Here is a 9836-nt window from a genome sequence, read left to right on the forward strand (position 1 = left end):
TCAAAAAAGAGCCAGACTTGGAATATCATTAATTTCATTATTTTTTCTAACTTTTTATAGAGACCAGATCTTGCTATATTTCCCAGGCTGGTTTCAAACTCCTGGCCTCAAGCAATCCTTCTGCCTTGGCCTCCTAAAGCACTGGGATTATAGGAACAAGCCACCGCACCCAGTTTCAAATTATATTTAAAAGCAAAAGCATCTAACACGAAGGGAATAATAAGGTAGATTTGTTCTACTGCATAGGAGGGAAGTGTATGTAGCCAATAAAATAATTGCATTTGTTATTTCTGTGTCTGTTCCTAATTGCTACAGAGCCAGCCAGTCAGTATAAATCAGAAAATTTAAGGAGCAGCTCTCCTGTGTGGGAATCTTGAAACTCAAGGAAGCTCAGCTGAAAGAGAAGGACTCCATGAATCCTTTGCACCTGTAGACAGGACCCAGCCGACATCTGGACTGTAGTACTGGGAGGACACAATCCCAAGATAAAAAAAAGATCAGTCTTGTCCCTTTATGGTTCTTCCCTACTCTTCCTATAGTCTTAGCTGCAGAGAATAGGTATTTATAAAAACAAACAAACAAACAAATAAAACGTCGCTATTTAAAGAAACCTCTCTAATGTTTGAAATGCTAACTTAAAAATGTTTAACTCTTTTGCTGCTTCATATCCAAATGCTTTTAAATCAGTAAAAATTAATTCATCCCTTATCTCAGGAAATATGCCAAGTAGCTTCTTTAATTAGATACTTATAAATAAATCCACAAATGTGTGTGTGCTTATATGTGCACCACGTAAGTTAAGTTCTTAAGGCAAACTTACAAAATCCTGCCTACTTTTGGTCTTGGGCTTGGCAACTGCATTTTATTTTATTTATTTATTTATTTATTTATTTATTTATTTATTTATTTATTTATTTTGGCAGAGCTAGCTGAGGTTTTATTTTGGACCAAAAAAAAAGCAATTCAATTGTTTTGCAGCTGGAGGCATGGGCAAGGGGGGGGTCCTCAGGCAGTAAACTTTCCGCGGGTTGGCTGAGGGCTAGGGCTGAGCCTCGGGTGGGTCTCCTGTTCCCTGTGCTCCGGGGATCTAGGGCAGCCTCAGGAGGGGCAGGCTGGGAGGAGCCGCAGCTGTTCACTTGGGCAAGACGTCAGCGGACTGGGACACCAGCCTCTCATTGTGGGTCTCAGTCTTCTTCACAACCACGGCCTTGTTGGTGCTGGTGCAGATGAAGGAGCTGGAGCCCACACCAGAACCAAAGCTGAAGCCCAGGCCGTAGCTGAAGCCGGGGCTTGTGAGGCCCCCATAGGCTGAGCTCAGACCACCTACCTGCATAGCCGCTGGTGGTCTTCGTATGGATACTCATGTTCTGCATCCCGGACTCCAGCCGGCTCTCCTCGCCCTCCAGCAGCTTCCTGTAGGTGGCAACATCAATGTCCAGTGCCAGCTTGATGTTCATCAGCTCCTGGTACTCATGCAGCTGCCACGCTATGTCCTGCTTGGCCTGCTGCAGGGCAGCTTCCAGCTCAGACAGCTTGGCGTTGGCATCCTTAACAGCCAGCTCCCTGCACTGCTCGGCATTTGCGATGGCAGCCTCCAGGGAAGCTCTCTGGCCCTTGAGGCCTTCAGTCTCAGCCTGGAGCTGCCTGATGTTCCGGTTCATCTCAGAGATCTGTCTTTGTACCCCGCAGGTCATCCCCCTTCTACCCAGCCTGCCAATGCAGCTTCTTATACTTGATCTGGTACGTGCTCTCTGCCTCAGTCCCGCTGCGGTTGGCGATCTCCTCGTACTGTGCCTTGACCTCAGCATTGGTGCTGTCCATGTCCAGGGAGCAGCTGTTGTCCATGGACAGCACCACAGATGTGTCTGAGATCTGGACTGCAGCTCCCGCATCTCCTCTTCATACAGCTGCCTGAGGAAGTTGATCTCAACAATCAGCCCTTCCAGGAAAGACTCCAGCTGTACCTTGTTCATGTAAGCTTCATCCACATCCTTCTTGATGAGATGAGGACAAATTCATTCTCCATCTCGGTACGCTATTTGATCTCATCCTCATACTTGTTCTTGAAGTCCCCCACCAGTCCCTGCAACTGCCTTTAACTCAGTCTCATAGCCAGAGAGCTGAGCGTTCCTGGCAGGCAGATGACCTGACGTGGAGCAGACAGAGGTGGGCTTACCTGTGCTCCGTCATCTGTTACAATCAAGTCTCTGAGGGATGATGAATTTTCTTGCCGGACTTCTCCTCCCATGATTAAACGTGTGAAATGCGTGTTTCTGCAGTTCCTAATTGTGCAGGCAAAAGCACACAGATTTTCCCTTTTCTGGCCCCTTTTTGGAAGTGCTGCATAGCTCATCTATGGTGCTTGGTAATCCCCATGTCTTCATCCTTGAAGAACTCAGTAGCTGGGAGGATTAAAGTGAGGACCAAATCCCGCAAAAGAGAACAAACTGCCCATTTTTGGTCAGGAGTCGCACGAATTATGTCAATTTAAGAACCACATTCATAAAGCACATTTTTTTCTTTTTCTGTTCTTTCTTTTTTTTTTTTTTTTTGCAATACCAGCCCAGCAGAAGCTAAGAAGTATGAAGGTGAACATGAAACCTTTATGCAGATGTCAGATTTTACTTTCAAATTCCTAAGCAGAATTATCCATTATGTCCCAGAAAATTGGTAATAACTTAAAAAAGCAGATAATGGATAAGTACTTTGGTGGACCAATTATAATGTATGCTAAAAATTATCTTTTTACAAACTCATTCTCAACTCTTTGGTTCTTTTGATTTATGCGAACCATGGCTTTTTATCTCTAGGCTCCATTCCTCATTTTAAGATATCTGGTGAAAACTTTTACCTTTAAGGAAGTGGAGGAAATCCAATTTCTTTTCCATCTAGACAAGATAGATTTTTATCTTTATCAACAGTCTTGGAAAAGTATGGGAGGAAAATATGTTACTATCTGTGAGAATCCTTAAAAGAGTCAGAAAAACCGTAAAACCATATCATTAGATAAAATAACATATTATTTTAGGTTTATTATTTATTAGATTTATTATTCATCTATGTAATTATTATTTAATAATATCTATATTAATAATATAATATTTAATACTATATATTAATATTATTAATATAATATTGTTTAATATTATTATTAATCTATTTAATCTATACGAGATATATTATTTTGTGATTCCTTAAAGTCATCACAAACACTGTAGCATTAGATAAAACAATCTATTATTTAAATAGACATTTACCAATACTTATAAAAAAGATGTATTTATTATTACAACCCAGAAATCTTATTCTATGAAAAAAAACTCAAGAATTCTAAGGCCAGGTGCAGTGGCTCACGCCTGTAATTCCAGCACTTTGGGAGGCCAAAGCTGGGGGATCACTTGAGCCCAGGAGTTTGAGACCAGCCTGGGGCAACACACTCACTCTCACTTACTGAAATTCAGAGGGATTTTCATGTTCTTGAAGATAGCGAGGTTGGAGGCCTGATTAGAATACCAGACTTTGGCCCCATAAGTCATTACTGTTTAATTTGTCACCCACTGATTAAGAACTATGATGGAGTACTTGCCATGAGCCACGTTCTTTGCAGGATTAGGAAACAGAGACAAGAGAGTAACAAGTCCCTGCCCTCCTAAGGACCATTGATTACAAACCCTCTGGGTGCCCTTGTTTACAAACTTCCACTCCCATATTCCTGCACACCACTGTTGACTCCTAAGGGCATTGGTGTCCCAAGTGCAAAATGTGTCTTTTAGAAACATGAAAATCTGCAGAATACAGATATTTAGACATGTATTTCAATTTTCAATGAGTAATAAGATCAATTTCAGAGCTGGCAAAAATTGACAAAATTTTATAGATTATTTAAAGCAATTTTATGATAAGGCCAAGTCCAAGCAAAGCAAACTATGTCCTGTCTCAATGGCCCTCCCTCTTTCCCATTTCCCTCTCAAACTTCCAAACATTGGATGGTGACATAGTATAGATGTTGTAATGTTACAATAGAGTGTAGTATAGTATTCCTTCTGCAACCCATTTATTTAATCAACTGATAAATGTTGATTGTGTATCTACTATGTACCTAATGTGACATTGTAAATTGAGTTGTTTATTGTAACAGTTGACCTTTTAGGTAAAGGAAATTCCAATCTCCTCTCCCCACACTGACTCAACCTCTAAGAAAACAGACTAGTCAAGTACAAGGATGCTAATTGATTTCCAATTTCTTTTTTTTTCTTTTCTTTTCTTTCTTTCTTTCTTGTTTTTTTCTTTTTCTTTCTTTTTTTTTTTTTAAGACAGGGTCTTTCTCTGTCACTCAGGCTGGAGTGCAGTGACACAATTACAGCTCACTGCAGCCTCCACTTCTTGGGCTCAAGCCTCAGCTGGGACCACAGGTGCACACCATGATGCCCGGCTAATTTTTAAATTTTTTGTAGAAACATGATCTCATTTTGTTTCCCAGGCTCATCTTGAACTCTTCAGCTCAAGCAATCCTCCCACTTTGGCCTCCCAAAGTGCTAGAATTATAGATGTGAGCCACTATGCCTGGCCTAGTTTCTATTTTCAAAGGATGAGTCACCTTGTAGAAAATAAGAAGAAAACTTTGGATACTCTCCCCAACTTTATTGAGGCATAAATAACAAAGTAAACATGCTGTATTCATTTAAGGTACACATGTGATGTTTGATATACCTATACATCGTGAAATAATTGCCATGATCAAGCTAATTAATATATCCATCAATTCATATGGTTTTCTGTGTGTATGAAAAAAATTAAGATCTACTCTCTAGAAAGAAATCATGTTTTTTTTTTCCAGCAACATGGATGGAAATTGAGGTTATTATCTTATGTGAACTAACTCAGAAACAGGAAGTCAAATACTGCATGTTTTCTCTTCTATAAGTGGGAACTAAACAAGGGCTGCACATGGGCATAAAGTATGGAATAATAGACATTGCGGACTCCAAAATGCAGGAGGAAGAAGGTGAGGTGAGGGTTAAAAAATTACCTATTTGGTACCATGTTTACTATTCTGGCAATAGATACACTAAAAACCCAGAATTCACCACTATGCAATATATGGATGTAAGAATTCTGCATTTTTACCCACTACATCTATAAAAATTGTTTTAAATTAATATTTTTTAAAAATAAAATAAATATCTACTCTCTTAGCAAATTTCAAGTATATTGTTCCATATCATAATACTGAATTATTCTAATACTGAATTATATATTTGAAAACTTTAATATTTAAAAGTAACAATTTGCTAGATTTATAAGAAATGAATTGCAGGAGTGAAAGAAGAAATTACTTATTAGCCAAAGACTAGGTACCACCACAGGCCATAGTTTCCTACAATCTTAAGATGACAGACTTCCTTTACATCATCTGAGACCAATCAGAGAACTGGCTTGTGGATAGCAGGGGAGGGAAAGGGGGTCTACTAGTCGTAAGTGAGTTGCCTCAAAGTTAATTTGAAATGACTGATCATTTTGTTAATTTTTTCTCTATTTTCTGACATGCTGTGTTTGTCATGTCATGGCCCATGTCAAGCCCCTTGTCAAGCAAAGGGATGATGTCCTTTTTGGTTGCTGTTGGAAGAGTTACTCTAAAGGCAAACATCCCACCCTCAATTTCTCCTTCCAAAAAGTTGGACACTTGCCTACCCTCCTAAAGAAGGGCCTGCTCCTGCTGCCCCCATGTCCTCTCCACCCCAAGTTATCTGTACCAAACCCCGATGTAGAAACTCAGAGACTGTCTTATGCTCTCGGGGCTAATTTTTCTCTCTTTTTTAACCTTTGGCAGGAGGGAAATATTCAACTCTTAAGTATTACCTTAGAGGGAGTAAAACCTGTGCAACCTGCTCTTGTCCTGACTCAGGCTCCTCTAGGCTGGACTACAAGAGTGACACCCGTGAGTTCAGTATTGTCCATGAGGGCTTCACATTGGGATTTGGGGTGAATAGTCACAAAGAGGATTCACAAAGCCACTGTGCTTTGTGCTTCTATTTTGTAGAGATACTGAGGAGACAATTTAATAGCATTCTTGGATATAGAGGAGAAGAAAAACTTTTTCTCTCCTCTTAGATTCAGGGACTGGAGCTTGCAAATTAAACTAATAAAAGAATGATTAACAGAAAGGAAGTTTACTATATATGCCTATGGAGGCCTTCATGAAAAGGAAGTGAAGACTTCAAAAGAACAGTTCAACCCAGAAACATATATACCACTTTAACAAAGGGTGATATGCAGTAGAGAAGTGAAAAAACAAAGGAAAAGGGGCTTGGCATCCTAGGAGCATGACATTATGGGGAGGTAAATAAAGGGGAGAAATTATGAAAGATAAGAGTTATTTTTGTAGGCCTTGTTTGTACAGACACATCTTAGTGGCAACTTTCTATCTCCAGTGATAAGGATTGTTGTCCTGGGGTAAGGGAGGGGAGGAGGAACACCTTCACAAAGGGAAATTTATGTCCTGCTTTTAAGCATATAGGGAAGGATAAGTTGCTGGTTTTGCATTTGCTGTTTCTTAACTGTCTTCAGGTCAAAATAATTCTTAGGGCCAAATGGCATATTTTGGGGTGGTGTATTCTAATACCTTTTAGGTACCCTAAGGATGATAAACAGTGTCCCCTAAAAAGTGATGTCCACTCGGAATCTCAGGAAGTTACCTTATTTGAAAGAAGGGTCTCTGCAGATCTCATGAGTCAAGGATCTCGAGATGCAATCATCCTGGAGTTAGAGTCAGCCCTAAATTCCAGTAAGTGGTGTCGTCATAAGAAGAGAGGAAGACACAGAGAGACACACACAAGGAAGACAGCCACGTAAAGATGGGAGTAGAGATTGGCATGGTGTAGCCCCAAGCCAAGAAGCCAAGGCTAGGGCCACTTTGACCACAGCTGGAAGAGTCAAGGAAATACTCTTTCTTAGAGCCATTAGAGGGACCATGGTTCTGTGGACAAGCTTGACTTTTGGACACATGGCCTTGTAAACTGTGAGAGAATACACTTTTGTTGTTGTAAGCCACCTAGTTTGCAGTACTTTGCTTCAGCAGCCAAAGGAAACCAGTGCACCCAAAGAAATATCTCAAAAACTCCCTTTAGTAATTGCCTTCCACATTTACCTCTGTGCATAGCAAAAGTCCTAACCCAGTGCCTCAGAACTATAATGCACAATGTAGGAATTCTGTGGGCCTTAGCATAAGCAGGACACCATGAGGAGTCTTCTAAGGTACGTATATTTCAAGACTTTCACATACATTTCCAAACTATGCTACCAACCACATATCTCCAGAGAGCCCTTATCTCTAGTACTTCTAAAATATTTAATAGAATAATAGAACATTTCCTCCTTTGCCAATTAACATTTCAGCAGTTACTTTAATATCTAAAATATTTTAAAGGTTTCTTTCATCTCGGTAGAAATTCTTTGCAGCCAGGGAGCTGTGACTCAAAGATGTATTTTAGCTCAGAGGCAAAACCATTTCATTTACTTCCCAGATTTTTCTTTAATTTGAACTTTTGTTATTACGGTTCAGAAATTTTGAATTGAATAGAAATTTTGCTCCCACACTTGATCCACTGTGAGGTGTGAAAAAGCAGGCAAACTTTACCCTAAATACGAGACATTTAGGCAGATATATTGGGAATAAAACCCTGACATTCTAGAAAATGTTTTTATTAGTACCAGAAATATTCGGGTAGGAGTTATCTGTACTCACAATATCTAAAACTCAGGAGTATGATGTTGGCATTTCACCAGTGAAGAAAAGCTGCTTTTCTGCTTCCTTCCTAAATGATACTGCATTTCCAACACTTCACAAAGCATTGAACATACTGCCACAGGAGGCAGCCATGAATATTTTATTCCCTCTCAATAAAACAGTTAAACACATCTATTTTCTGCTGTTCAAGGGTTTGTAACCTTAGGCCAGGGCTACACAATTTTATATGAACAGAGTTAGAAAAAAATTAAAAAGAAAGAAGTCCAAATTTCATTCCTTCCATTTGGTCATTTTTTGTGGAGCCAGCTTCTGTTTCAGTTCTAGGCTCCTACTCCTGTTCTGAAAGTTTTACTTCTAGGCATTGATTAAGTTAATTCCACAGTGACATGGAGCCTACCACATTTTGGGCTCAGAGCTGCCATGAAAAGGATTCTGGATTTCCATTCTCTATGTAGTACATTCATTTTCACTGTCTCTTCTATCCCCAGATCTTTGGGAATCCATCAGTCGTTTTTTTTTGTTTTTTTTTTTTTTTTTTTTTTTTTCGCATGACAATTTATTATTGCCCAAATTCCAATACTGCTGATTTTATCTTCTCTCCTTCTCAAGTGTGTAGAATTAACTTAATGAAAGTGTTTCAGGAAAGCATTACCTGCCAGTGAAATTTTCATAATCTCTAGAATAAAAAATAAGAGATTTGTGGTGTGCATTCAAACCCACTAGATATGCCCAACTGACACAGGAAAAGAAGTGGTAGCCCCAAAGTTTTGGGTAAGGTCAGGGATGGAGGTTGTTGTTCTTGGAGGCAGGAACCAGTACCTGCCAGGGGTCTCTGCCTGTGCTCTCTGCTCAGTGGGATCAGCTTGCTTCTATATGCACAGGAAGTGATGTGTTTGCAAGGGACATTTACATAAGAGTGGGATACTGGAAACAATTGATTCACACACCCATGAGATATTAACTATCATATGGTAACCCAACTTTCTTGCACTGGAAAGAAAACTATCCAAGATGTATGAAAAAGGAATATATGGAATTATATGGTTGGGCCAAGTCCCCACCCAAATCTCCTTTCGAACTGTAGCCCTTGTGTGTTGCAGGAGGAATCTGGTGGGAGGTGACTGGATCATGGGGGTGGTTTCCCCCATGCTGTTCTCATGATAGTGAGTGAGTTCTCATGGGATCTGGTGGTTTTATAAATGGCACTTTTCCCTGGGGTTCTCTCTTTCTCCTGCCAAGTTCTCTCTCTCTCCTGCTTGTTTCCCCTTTGCCTTCTGCCATGATTGTAAAGTTTCCTGAGTTCTCCCTAGCCGTGTGGAACTGTGAGTCAATTAAATCTCTTTCCTTTATAAATTACCCAGTGTCACGTAGTATCTTCATAGCAGTGTGAAAACGAACTAATACATGGAATGATTTCACATTATTTGAAAAGCATGCTACATATATTGACAGTGAAATGCATCAGGGACCCCTCTTAGGGGCCCATACCTGACCTATCCCCTGTTCCCAAGCATGAAAATAAGGGAAAATCTTGAGTTTCTTCAAGGAAAATTCCAGGCATCTAGCTGACCCTGAGAAGTAAAGGAGCAACTTGATAAGCCAGAAGGGAATCGTATCCTAAAACAATAGCCAAGGAAGCTCATAGCCAAGAGTTATTTGGTTCCCTATAGAAACTAAAGATAACATCTTAGCATATGTTCCTGAGTTGTTTTTCAGAAGCCTGGATCCCTAAACAAATGGGTCCGCTGGTATGTAGACCTCAGACAAGGGGCAACTGAGAACTGAGGTCTGACTGTGACTCTTGGTTCTAAATTTCTTCCTGAGGAGCCTGGAGGAAGTCAGGTCCATGGACCAGAGCTCAGCATTCTTTTCTGCTGATCCCAAATTTTTAGAGGAAATTTTACCTCCTTATCCAATCACAAATCAGAGAATCTTTGAATCCACCTATGACCTGTAGGCCACCCCCCCCGAAATCAAGATGTCCCACCTTTTTTAGGTAAAAACAATGTATGGCCTCCATGTATTAACTTATGCCTTTACTTGTAACCTATGTCTCCCTGCCTTTTAAAACCTCTAGCTGCAAGGCATC

General features: G+C 40.1%; 1 pseudogene; it reads right to left on the reverse strand.

Moving 5' to 3' along the window:
* Positions 1 to 509: 509 nt before the first annotated feature.
* LOC101045512 (keratin, type II cytoskeletal 8 pseudogene) lies at positions 510 to 2041 on the reverse strand (annotated as a pseudogene).
* Positions 2042 to 9836: the final 7795 nt, after the last annotated feature.

This window comes from Saimiri boliviensis, chromosome X (assembly GCF_048565385.1).
Source record: "Saimiri boliviensis isolate mSaiBol1 chromosome X, mSaiBol1.pri, whole genome shotgun sequence".
Lineage (NCBI taxonomy): Eukaryota > Metazoa > Chordata > Mammalia > Primates > Cebidae > Saimiri > Saimiri boliviensis.